Source organism: Phalacrocorax carbo, chromosome 14 (genome assembly GCF_963921805.1).
Source record: "Phalacrocorax carbo chromosome 14, bPhaCar2.1, whole genome shotgun sequence".
Classification (NCBI taxonomy): Eukaryota; Metazoa; Chordata; class Aves; order Suliformes; family Phalacrocoracidae; genus Phalacrocorax; species Phalacrocorax carbo.
The window spans coordinates 1,780,746-1,794,302 of record NC_087526.1 but is presented as its reverse complement, the minus strand read 5'-3'; positions in this window follow the sequence as shown (position 1 = coordinate 1,794,302).

The following is a 13,557-nucleotide window of genomic DNA, read 5'->3' as shown; positions in this document are numbered from 1 at the left end:
CGCCCAGGGGATGCGCCGCCGCGTCCAGGAATCGCGTGTTCGATCTAATGTCACTCTTAACGTTACCCAGCTCCGTTATCTGCGTTGCAGTCTCACAAAAAGGCTTGTTTACCTTCTAAAATAGGAAACCAGTAGATTTGTCATATTGTAAAGACTAACCTTCATTCTGGTCCTATGTGTGCCTCTAAGATAAACAGGAAAGATAACAAAATGGTGTGAATGAATAGACAAAGCTTAGTGCTGCTTCAACATTGTTTAGCTGATTGCGTTATGTTTAAGTGAACAATCTAGAGGCTTCTTTCCTCCACCCTAAAAAAAAAAAAGGGCAGCTGATAACCAAGGCTAATATGGGGCGATTATTTTTTTTTTTTTAATTTTCTCTTCCAATATTCTGACTTTATTTCTGTGTATGACACGAATGGTCTTTGTGTTTTGGAGCTGGCAGAAGCAGATCGTTTTAATCTCTGATATTCATTTAATACATTCTTCATGTTATCAACAGAACTATCCCTTGAGAGAGCGTGGTAATTCATAACAAGTGTCTCTTGCGGAGCGTGCTTGCCTTTAAGCGCACGGTGGATAAAAGGTACACCTTCCTAGAGTTCTGCCATAGCCTCAGAGCTCTGTAGCAGGCTCTCTCTTTCCAGGAGGAAATACTTGGATGGATTTTGTTCTTGCCCAGGGATGTCCAGGCCCTCCCTGGCAAGCGCTGAGCCCCACCGTGCACGTGCGGCGCCGAGCGGGCAGTCCCGGCTGCCCGGGCTGCTGCTGCGGAGCGCTTCTCACGTCTGCGCTCTCGTTACAAAATGGATGATGTTTACGCTGCGTGGCGCTGGACTGCCTCGAAGAGGAAAGTGTAAAACTAAATATGCCACGGTTAGCTTCCTTCAGCACACTCATTGCAGGTTTTGCTCTCTGCACAGGCTCGTAATTTTTACCCTGTTCGCTTCTGGAGTCCCATTTGGGAGTTACAGTGTGTTACAGTCCTCCCTCTTCTCTGAATATGAATCCCTGACTGCTTAAGGAAATGAGGTGAAACAGAGCAAGACCGTAAGCCAGAACACTAAGCAAGCAGCGGTGCATAGCGTGCATGCATTTCAAATAAAGCACCCCCTGCTCTTGCATCCTTCCCAACCTTTTTTGATTTTGTTGTTGTTACTCCATGACACTGCTTTTTAAAACCAGACCCGAGTATCACATGAGCAGAGGCTTATCCTCAGTGAGACCTACTAGGACGTACTTTTCTCTCTGTTTTTGTGAGGTAGAAACGTACAGCAGGAAAGAAAAAAAAAAACAAATCTGAAGTCCAAAGAAAACATCGTCTTCAGCACCTTTAATTGTGTTTCGGTGTGGCGGTTATCTGCGTGAGCTCCGGCACAATGTCCCCAGAAAGACGCGGCGTTGAGTTTGAACAGTAAACCAGCAGCGCTCTGGATTAAGCCCTCTATCAGGGTTGCTGCTATCTTTTATGTGGTTTTGATAAACACTTTAACTGTCATTTGCATCAAAATGGCAGATTCCTGCTCAAAACCAGCATCAATTTGTCCTGTGCACAGGGGGGGTTACTGGATATGCAGATGCACCGGGAAGCACTCCTGCATGAGTGAATGGGATCGAGTCCTCACGTGCCATGAGACCTAAATGCAAGCAGAACTTGGCCCAAAGCTCCCTCCTTTGGGGTGGGGGGAAAACCAAACTTCTATTGAATACACATGGTTTCTTGCAGTTAAAAAATTATAATCAGAATATTTCCCAATCATTTTGGCAAAGCTATGTATTGCTATTATGATCTGGCTGCACTGGAAAGTACCTTCTGTTGTGGGGTTTTAAATTGGTCTTTAAAAACGTTAGAAGCATGCCAAGACATTTTTCTCTAGATTACAAACAACTGGGAAAAGGCTTGTCTTTTAGATACAGTTATTTGATTCTGTATTTCTGATTCTTCATTTATTTATTTGTGTTTACAGTCCAAATAGAGTTAGTCATCCTTTTTGCAATGCAATGCTCTGGTGTCTATAAAAATACTTGCTGTGTCCTCAGTGGGAAGGCTTCTGTCCTATAATTTCAGGCATATTGACTGGATGCTCTAATGGCCTTTTACATCCCTGGTTGGAAAATCTTTAGCCTTGTTATTTAAATTTTAAGAGGAGAAACCAATATTGTTAAGAGAAATTGATGTCTCCTGTCACTTATCCCAGTGACCTTTCATAAGGTGATAAAGGTTTCTATAGTGACCTGAGGAAATAATGTCTCAGGTATCATTGTGAATTAAAAGTCTGTCGCAGGAAAAGCTTTCTTTTCTCTCAGGTATCCACTTCTGCCTTTGTCTTTATTCCAGTTGCTAGACACGGAGGAGGACTCATAAAACATACAGTATTTGGTTACACGGCTGTCTCTCATCTTTTAGAGACTTCACAGTGTTGTAGGGCAGCAAAAAAAAAAAGCCCATGACAAAGCAAAGTTGGGGGTTTTTTTAATGCTATAGAACGTGCGTGTTCAGGGTCTGCGGCTGTAATGCCACTGAGTCCTGTGGCCTGTGATAGCAGGTGATTTATTCCGTAAGCTTCGGGAGTCGGGTTTGCCTCTGTTAGGAGGAGGAATTCGGTAATAGCAGATTGTTATGAGACTGCTCCAAGTCCCTAGTTTCAGGCCTCGCATAAACTTGCTTTCAATGTCTGAAAGCAAACGCTCTCTTGGTTAGTGATACGAGGGGGTGAATTTTGTACATAAAAGTTGAACGTTATCTGGGAAATAACTGTCTGAGGACCTGTAGAGTTTTTCAGTGGGGGAGGGGGGTTGTTTGGTTTGGTTTTTGTTCTTGGGTTATTTTTTTTTAAGGATACAAGGGTGCCTTTATGCCTTCCTGTGCTCCTGGATGAAACAACGTGTTATGCCATGAACATCTTTCAATTTATCAAACCTGATGTGAGAGACACCTAAAACAAAGCTTGGAGAAACCCCCAACGTTGTCAGCTTGAGTTTCCCATTCATATCTTCTAAAACGAAGGGGAGCTGTTAGCATCTGTATAGGCAGCATTTGGCAGCAAAGGCTGGCCCTACGCGGCAGACTCGGGCTGCGCATCCCTGTTGGGCAGAGCTCTTCAGACAATTTTCTATCATTTTTCTTCTGTTCGCAGAACTGAAGCTTATCGAGCCTGGGAATCCCTGGGCCAGGTGAGGCAGAGCAAGGCCAGCAATGCAGGTCGGCTGCGTTCCTCGGGGGTCCCCCAGCCCTGAGCCCTCACCCTGTTCTTGCCAGGTCCTTGTATTTGCACCTTTTTCAATGTCAGGCCCTGAAAGAAAATATCCAACCCCCGCCTTTTCTTAACACAGATCGCAGCTTCGTACTTCCAAAGTGTGTCTTCACTTACTGTTACCGGCCACATTTATGTTATATTAGTAATATGTATTTTCACTGGAGTAGTGCTGCTGAATTCCCCACCTGGGGAAGGTGACCTGCACCTCAGAAGTATATGGTGAGGATGAGAATAACTCAGATACCTCAGTGATGAGCGAGATGCAAATACCTAGAGAGATGCTGGAGATAGTCACATCTCACCATGGCCTAAAGGAAGATTTGAAAGAACAGGAACGCATAAAGCTAAACTGCATAATGCACAGCAGTCATAATTAATAGATTGAAGTTATTTGTGAAACAAGCTTTCTTTTATTCTAATAAACAAAAGGGACTATAAATGGTGACGTAGTTTTAGAAAAACTGCAATGTAAGATGCTAAATTCAAATTGTAAAGCTAAAGAGGTGATAAAAAGGTACCTTGTTTTTAAATTTTTACAGGACTGATGTAAGGCTTATTGTCATAAACGGCACTTTTCCTCATCTCTGGGCGCGTTGGATCATTCTGTTTCTCAAAATACATATAGTTGCTGGGGGATTAAGAAGTTGCCAGCCCTTGCTTCTTAGTCCCTCCTAAAACGTTCAGGATTTATCATGTGAATCTCTTTGCCTAAACAATGTTAAATTTTGCTTTTGGTGTAAAAATCACGTAGATCAGCCATTGATATAACTTGGGCTGGGTAGGGATGGTCATGACTTTTTTCCTTTAAAAAAAAAAAAAAAGCCTGCCAGCAAAATTGCTTTTTGGTGATGACTCTGCTTGAAAAGTGCTCTGCAGGGGCCCATTCCCAATTGATTATCTTTCACAGCTAATAGCTTCAAAGGCTATTTGGTGGACAGTCCAGTTTTACATTTAAATGTAAATCTTGATAGCCTTGACAGACTGATGATCAGAAAAAAGGGAGGTAAAAACAGTAAAATAAATGTACAGCTGGTATAACTTTCACCAACTCCTCCAGGGGCAATTGTAGTAAAATTAAAATGGTTACAGTTTGACAAAGCTCTTTAGAGTGGACGGTGAGTGAAAACTTTCCTCAAAAGATCTAGCATTAATAAGTTGCTAAATAGCGTGTCAGCCTTAAAAGTTCAGTACAGTGTCAATGGCTCCCATTTGTGCTTCATTTGGATTCAGGAGTAAAGTTCAAAGCACTGAAGCCACCCGGGTAAAGCCAGTCTTTTGATGAAGCTACAGCAGAGAAGTTCTCTGGAAAACCAAGTTCACGTTTGCAACTCAAACCTCGTGGGAGGCCAGGTGGCTTCGGTGTGAGAGGACGTGTCGGTCAGCCACCCATCTCCCTTGGCACGGGAGAGGTGCCGCGGCTCCCGCGGGGACCAGGGTGGTCCTACCTTTCGGGCACAGGAACAGGAGCTGCGCTGGCCCTGGCTCTCCTTGTTTGGACAGGTAGAGCCTGGCTTTTGACAGACCCTATGGAATCACCAAAGTGGCGTGAAGATAAAGCCAACGAAGCCGGCAGGAGTCTGGGTCCCCAGCTCTGTGCCAACTGCCCCATCGCTTTGATGAGCTGGCTGGGATTTTGCTGTGGTGAGGGGTTGCAGGCTTCAACCCGACGTTCATCTTGGGAGCAGATGAGGCAAGAAAAGGACATTCAGGACTGCATAGTCAAGAGCTCCTTCAGCAAGAATGTGCTCGTCATCTTTGCTGTAGAATGACTGAACTGCAGCGGCCTGGAGGACCCTGCAGAGGTAGCCCACATGCTCTGCCATTGCCGCTTGGCCTCTTTCACCCTTTCCCTGAGCCTTATCCTCTCCTTACGCATTCCCAGTTAGCGTCTTTGTTGACTTCATTCCCTGAACTGCTCTGGACTCTGGCAGTCACGGCCAGCCGCGCCACGCTGAGAGAGGAAAGCAGTCACTGAGGATGGAGCAAGCTGTTAATGCCATCCTAGCGGCAGGAACCCTGGGGAAAGGCTCTTCACAACAGAAAACTACTGAAATAAAATGCTGTCCAACAGTAACTCAAGTTTCTTACTTCATTACCATCTCGTTTAATTTCTGATGTGCTCCAGGCCTCCTTACATAGCAATGGATAGATGTGTTTTTGAGCTGTTTGCGTGTCTCAGCGATGAGTCCTTGACCACCAGAACTCCGTGCAAGGTTACGGATGCAACTGCTGCTCTGGCCCCCCATTAGCCACCCTCGCCATCTGCTCCCCATGCCTACGTAAAGCACACTGAAACTGTGGTCAGTGAGTAGTTCTACCTCGCTGCTTCACGCTAAAACGTGTTGCAGAGGAGCTGTAATCTCAAACCGTGATCTCGGACCGAGCCGCTAACCGCTGCTCAGCATGGGCACGAGTGCTGCTGGTCCCTGTGCTGAGCTTCCACAGCTCGTGGGAGGAAAGGTGGACAAGGCATTCTGCATTACCAAAAGCATCTCAACAACTAGGAGTAGGTGCCTTTTTCTCATTTTTAATCTTTGTTGCCATGGAAACTGAGCCACAGACATTCACTGCTCATTTTCTCCTGCATAGTCCGCAAGTGTCCAAGCACTCAAGAATACCAGTTAGCCACAGTCCAGCATTTTCCAGATGTCCAAAGGAAAAATAAGGAATAAAAAGGGGGAAATGCTTAGCAGAGAAGCCATTGAGAAACGGGAGATCAAGGAAGGAAAGTCTATCTCAAAGGAAAATACGAAGGTAAAGAATTAGGGCTACTTGGTGATGCAGAGAGAGTAGAAAAGGTGTTCACCCTGAGCAGGGGCTGCTGCAGGGGACTGGCACACTCTGCAGAAACCACCCCTTGTCCTCTACTTGCTTTTTCATATCAGTTTCTGAAATCATCTACATAAGGTCTATGGACTCGTAGGTGCTTTGTGCTACTGGTGCTTTGTGCTACTGCAGCCAAAGTAACGCCCGGCACAGCTCATCCATGTGTAATGAAACCAAGAGCCTGGTAGGAACTGAACCGTACCCGTGCCTCCAACCCAACCGTGGGGCTGGGTAGCCACGCTCGGGGCCTGCCTGGAGGAGTAAGCAGCACCTCTCAGCCCCTGGCATTGAGCTGAGGCCAAAAATGCTGCAGATTGGGGAGGGAGAGAGGGGCAGACCTTGCACTTCTCCCTCAATAGCAAGTGCTTTGCAGGCGGAGAATGCTTTTGTTGAAATTAGGTTTAAATTCCACTCCAATGGCACAATACTCCTGTGTAATACAGGTCATCTAAGCCTATCTTGTTCTTTTTCTTCTTCCTTTTTTTTTTGCTTTGTCTTTTTTAAACTTCTACAGCTCTATAAATCCCAAGCTCCCTTAGGAGTGATGACTACTGCGTTGACCATAGTAAAACGGCATCAAACCTGGGGAAAAGCCCACCTGCTTTTTATTTGTCCTTCGGTCCTGCAGGGCAGGACCATGAATTAACAATGATGCTCCCCTCCCCGGTAATCATATCCTCCTTCCAATATAAAATTAAGAAGAGTGCACAAAGCGTGTCTAACAAGAACAGATACGTACCCACGCCTCCTTCCCCTGCTCCCCCTCTTTTTATTTACTCAGGATGTACGAAGGCAAGCAGCCGGCAGATCCAGAGACCTCGCCTAACGGCTACAGCACTGAAGAGGCCCCGAATGAAAAGGCTTGTGCCATGCGTGATCTCCAGCTGCAGGATTTTTTGCGGCTGTGCCCCTCTGGACACTGTAGTAGTAAATGTACCTGCTGCGGCGGGCGCGGGCAGCAGACGGGAGCGGAGGATTCTTGGGGCAGCGCCTGGGTGCGTTTATGTTGAGGGAAACCCCTCCAGGCGGAGACGGTGACTTGGGGACGAAAACCCAGCTGGCTCTTTGCAGAGCTGAGCGCCAGCTAGTACAGCGCAGTTGCAGCAATGTATTTAAACTTGAATTAATCCTCTTTTCCTCCCCATGTAGCTAAGCCTATAATAATAAATCCAACTATCAATCCGGTTTATATGAAAAGGTATGATCTGTAAAGGATCCGTGTGCAGAAATACAAAGTTCTGTCTATATTAAGCTCGGGATGTGTTATTCATGCGGCCACTGAACTTTGCAGGAATCTTTCCGCTGACTTCACCAGGCTTTATGTTAGTGAAAATATGCTTGGGCATACGATTGTTACAGAAACTAGCAGTAACAGAGAGGAAAACAGAACAAGAAGTTTGCTTTACTTGTTCTTTTACTTTTTTGACACGCCAGTTTCCTGTTCTGAAATAGGTTTTCAAATATTTGTTCCGCAAGCCTGCATGCATAATTGGTCTATTTGCATGTGCAAATTTCTATTATTTGCCACACATCTGCACATTCCATTGTATGCATTCAATTTTTGCATTTGTTAAATGGCGATACTTTGTGTTTGGAGGAAACCTAGACCCCTCTCCCCCAGATTCCTCTGTTTACTATGATAACGAACAGTAAGTATTAAAAAAAACAGACAAAAATAAACACGGTCATCATTAAAGCAGCATTAATTCATACAGAAAAAAACCAGTTAATCCAAAGATTTTCTGTTTTGTACCTATCTGTGTTACAAAGGTGTTAATTTCTTTAAATCACAAAAGACTACTGTTATTTTAGGTCATATTTAGACATACAGACAGTACCATAAACTTAAGGTCTTTCCCCTTTCCTTCTGAATTGTTATTAGTGGAAAACAATTACAAAGCACAATTTCTTTGAAAGGGGACTTCCTAAAAGATTAATCCCTAATCCTTTTAATTTTAAAGATGCTGCATTTAAAGATTGTGTGTAGTTTTGGGTAGTCACACTTGGGAAGAAGCCGGGTGCTCACTGATTTTATGTGCCCCCTGCCCTGCTCCTCTGAGCTAGCTGGTCTGAAGGCAGAGGTGTGGCGGCGGTAACTGAGAGCGGTTTGGCAGTAAGGGGCAGCTTAGCGTTGCTGGTGGGTTATGCCATCAATACCAAACTGATTGCCAAGATAAATGCAACCCTGAGGCGTAGCAGGACGCAGGTTATGGCCAACTGTCTGCGTATGTGATCATCTTATAGTGATAACACAGCTCTGAGTTGCTTTTATCTCTAGCCTGGTGATGCATTTATTGTGGTTTTTGCAAAGAAAAGGATTAAATTAAGAAGACAGTGTGGTGTTATCAGCTAAATTCTTTAGTTCAGCTGCTAATTGTTGAACAAGTTGCTCAGTTGTCATTGAATGAGTCTAAGAAAAATTGGAGTATAAACGATTTGATGGAGAAGCAAATGATTTGGGTTACAGTTACAGAAAGAGAATGTGAGGCCCCTCAGTGACCACATCATCTCCTATGTACAAACAGTTGATAAGCTTATCAATGCAAAGTTGCCTCCGTGCTGCATTTAAAAGCAAGTTGCCTTTATTCCAGCTTCCAGTCCGCTGAAATCTGCTATAAATACCTACTTTATAACACCGACCCAATATATAAATTGCTTAGTTCAAAAGGAAAGCTTTTTTGGAGGAAGGGGGGAATGGAGTAAACGCAGTGTGTTGTAAAAGCTAAGTGGTTTTATTGGCACTTTAAAATACCCTTTTATGCTGAACTCTATCAGCTCTGATTATATATAACAACAGTAGTTATGTATTAAAAAATGTGTGTCAATAGTTCTCCTAACACCGTGATTTGTCATTTGTGTGCCAGAGGTCCCAACAGCCTTGACTGACAAAATCTAGCCACGGCTTAAAGGGATCAGGCGCCGGGATATGTTGTTTGTTTGGGAAATTGATAAAAGCAGCCATCTCAGTTATTTAAATAAGAAACTTCATATATTGACCACAAAAACGCTAATGCAGCCTGCAGTCGCACGCCTCTTAGGGATGCCCGTTCGTGATGCAGGTGGGGAAGCCTAGACTGCCGTCCCGAGCCACCCCCCTGCCCGGTGCAGGAGGTTCTCGTAGGAGTTTATCAATCAAATAATAAATAAAACCCCTAGTTAGGAATAGGGAACAAGCTTACTCATATTTACATGGGAAGACTGATATTCTCCGGTACTCAGTGTTTAGCACGTACCCTCATAGCTGTGTGGCTGCATGTCGGTCATCATAGAGCCTACGAACTCTTGCTCCCAGAACAACACCTACACCACAGGAGGTGAAGGCATGTCTCGCTGAGAGGCACTAAGATTTATATTTTCCATGGACGAGCTACCTAAATGTATTGTATGTTTTTTTGTGCAGGACCGTAGCCAGGATGTAGCCACTCAGCCAGCCTGTCTCGCCTAAACTTCCTAAATAAGCAGCATATAAAGCAAGCAATATCACAACTGCTTGCAAAGACCAGTCAAGCCTTTCAAAGGACGGTTTTAAGACAGTACTGTATCTAAAACAGCGACTAAAGTTTCATTGCACTTGACGCGAGCGAAGCTGCCCTCGGACAGCAGGTGTTGAGCCTGTTTTGTTCAGCGAGGGGAGCCTCTTTCTTTAACCAGCTTGTCCTGCCTCCGTGTGAATTCACGGGCTGTGAAATGAAACATCCCCCAGGACAACTCGCTCTTTGAATTCTCTCAGCTGTATCGCACATAAATTATGGTGCTCTGCGACTGGAGGAAGTAATTTAATGCTGGAATTCTCCAAAGGGTTTGACTGCTTGTTTTGCTGAGGTGTAGCTATGTTATATAGAAACGGTGGCTTTTGAAGACCCCCCTCTCCTTTGCAGTCATAACTACTCCAGTAGGAATTAGATCGGTGACTTTGCGTGGATAGTTGCAGAGTACTCAGTACTTTGTTTTCTTTTCATACCATCCCCAGCTGAAGGCCAGGCTGAGTAATGCCCGCAGGAGCAGCCAGCTGCTTCTCACCCTCAGTGAGTGTGCTGGGACCAGCGGGCCACAGCTGGCGAAGGTGCGCCTTCCTCCTCTCTCCCTCTCTCCGTATACATACACACCAGCTCCCACCACCCTTGAAGTCACGTCTTTGGGCGCATCCTGCAGCCCCAGCTCCTCGCTGCACACAGCCGTCGCCCGTGTCAGAGGCTGGTGCTCCCCCGAGGCAGAGGTGCCGTGCTGGTAGCTGGCGGTAGTTGTACGGAGCGCTTTGATGCTCCTCTGATTCTTCGCCTTAAGGAAAACAACACCGTTACTGGTGGTTAAAGCTGTTGTGCCGTGCTGCAAGCCAGGACGATGGGGGTGAGGTTTCTGCTCTGGGAACAGCAGCGTCCGAGGGAGAGCGAGGAGGCGGCCGGGAGCAGCGGCGTTGGGAAGCGCCTCGGTGAGCCTTTTCGGCTCGGCTGCCCGAGCCCTGGGCCGGGCTGGCCCCGGGAGGGAACGTCCTGCCAAACACGAGTTGTGGCTGATATCGGCGAGTCCTCGGGTGGATGGGAAGTTTGCCGAATTATCACTTCAGGGTTCTGTTTGTAAAGCACCTACTACTCTTTTAGTGGCTTACAAATAGAAGGTAGAAGAAATAATCACTTCAAAACTCTTTTGGTTTAAAACTCCATTTATAACTTTGCAATCTAGACCGGTGGGGGTAGTCACAAAGGCTGGCCATCACCTAATCACACCCGGCCTGCTCTGTATCAGTGGAGGGAAACCGTGTTCTCCAGGGCTGAGTCAGAGCAGTGTCACCTTTGACTCACCCACTGGAAGAGCTTCTCTCGCTGCATTGATACACAGCGAAATTAAACCTATGAGGCTGAAGCTGGGCTTTGCAAATAATCCTTGTAAAGACAAGAGACGTGTCGGAGACTCCCTTCCTTCATCGACGTTTGCTTAGTTTAGAGGCATTTAGTTTTAAAGTTAGACTATTAAATGAAATGTAGATTTATTCTTTTTTTTATTTTAAAATAAGTTGAACTTTCTTTGTAAGCTGCATATTTCAACATCAGTCTCTGGGTAACCAGCACGTTAACCAAGCGATGCCCAGGTGTTTCTGACTGTGAGTACTCTGCTAAGGAACAGCAGTATGCTGGTTCTTCTCTTGTATAATACAGAATGCACCCAATAAACTACCCAGCCAGTTCTGTTAGTAGCCTTAAGATGTCACTAACTGACTTGGCCTTGGCTTTTTCCGCTGGCTTGCGGCAGAGCTGGGACTGGAGAAGCGGAAATAGGCTGTTATTTTTAACACATCTCCCCCCTCCTACAGTGAGTGACAGACAAGGTGCTGATGTCAATTGGCTAGTGTTACAGGCATTAATTAAGTCAACTAAAAGTCCTTTTAGTTTCCATTTCCTTCTGCGGGGACGGCTAACCTACATAAATGGGAAGGGCAGGGAGAACAGGCGAGTGCCAGAGCGACCCGCGCTCGCTGCGCTGGGGAGAGAAGCTGGGCTCCGCACGCCAGCAGCCGCGCGTCCGCTCGCAGCGCTCGGGCTGCATCACCTAGCGCTCGAGTCAGGGCCCCAGCCTAAAGCTGGCTTTACTGTCAGGGTTATGTTAGGCACTTCAGTGTTTTTATCATTTTTTGTGTGTGTTTCACCACTCCACGATCTCCCCACGCCTTGCGCTGAGTTGCTGAAGCCCCCCCTGTGCCGTTAGCCTCCTCTTTGCTTGTTTTAAGAGTCTGCTTGTTCTCTCCCCCTTTGCCTGGACTGAATCCTGGTTGTAAGGCGCTCCTTTGGCAAGAGGGCTGTGATGGATATTAACGTCTGTACTGAGATATTCACACTGAATGTGCATGGATGGGTGCAACTGGAGGCTGATAGGAAACTCTTCTGTAGGAGGGAGCTGGTTTATACCTGCTCCAGCGTGGGTCCTTGCAGCTCCTGATACCGTGGATGCTGGAGGGAGGCTTCTGAGTGCCCGGATGAGCCTCGGAGTCAGCCAAAGACCGGTACAACCCCATTGCTTAGCCACCAAGCTGCTGTAACTGACTGCAAGGCTGGGCAGTGGCACATCTGTGGTAAAAGCCACAAGCGTAAACCCCTGTAAATAGCGTAAATTAATGTTTCGTTTAACACATGCAGGGGGATAAGACTATACTTGCCAGCTGATGTGTGATAACCAGTGCCAGGCCTTGGGCTGCCGATTCTTTACCTCTCAGTTGTTTCACATCTTGTTGGTGCCATCCTGAACTCCACCAAAGAGACACCACTGACAACTTCCAGTGCTCTTTGCATTAGACCTGCAGCATCCATCATACTGACATCCATATGGCTGGGATTGGTGCCAGAACGGTCTTTTCTGTGAAGCAAGTTTTTGGGCACTGCAAAGGCCAGAATTTCTCAGAGAACTTCTGCTCTAGTGCATTAAGACGTGCTGCGTGTCCCCTGAGCATCTGGCAATAAAGAAAGGTTAAACTGGGAAAGATATTCTAGCTTTCAGCTCCTTTGTCCGTATTTTGGTAAATAGTTGTTTTGTTAAACATTAGTTAAATAGATATTGTATTTCTATAAAACCAGTCATGATTTTCTTAATGTTTTGTCAAATGCTAACGTTTACGCTATCTTTGCACTAACCTACCGGTTCTTGTCCAGCCAGTATAACGTAGTATGAACAGCTCCATATATCTTATTCATACAAGTAAAACATAGTATAACTTCCCAAGATTACTTTACTGAAGTACAAATCTGTGACAAAAATTTATCTAATCTGTTGTTCTGGTTTTTTTTCTATTCTACCAGCTGCTCCATCCTCTCTCATAGAAACCCTTTTTTTCTTATAATTCTACAGATGCTCATAAATTGGGATCTGGTCTGCATGTTACTTCCTTAGCAGTAAAATGATTTTAAATGGTTATAGGAGCCAGCTAGTAGCTTTTGCAAGAGACATCAGTTGTTCCTGTCCAGTATATTCCCAGCAGCAGACGGGACAACCACGAGTCATGTACCATCAGCTAAGGTGACATAAGTCATATTGACAAAGCCATCGTCCCGCAGCTCAAGTTTTGTCTCCTCTCGTCTGGTGAGGATTCATAGCACGCTTACCGTGGCACAGATTTGCCAGGACAGGAAAAGCTGCTGTCTGTCAGGTTCTTCAGATATCTTCACTGGGGAGGAGAAAGACTGGCCAGTGCAGGGGGACTGGACACCTCTTTAATAGTGCTCATTAATTAGGAAAATAAATGAGTATAAGAAGAATTGTTTTTGTGTTTTAGAGCGGAACTTTAAAGCACTAGTGTTAAATGTTTAGATCTTCAAGAGAACAGCGTATTCACATCTTATAAACCTTATTGCTTTAAAAGAAAAAAGAAGTAACGGATGGTAAACACCAGGCGATGTGGAAGAGCACAGTAAGAGAGGGCGTGCTGGCTCTGGGTTATAGCAGAGGTCTCTGATTCAAGGTTTACTACTCTACCATGGTTTCATGAACC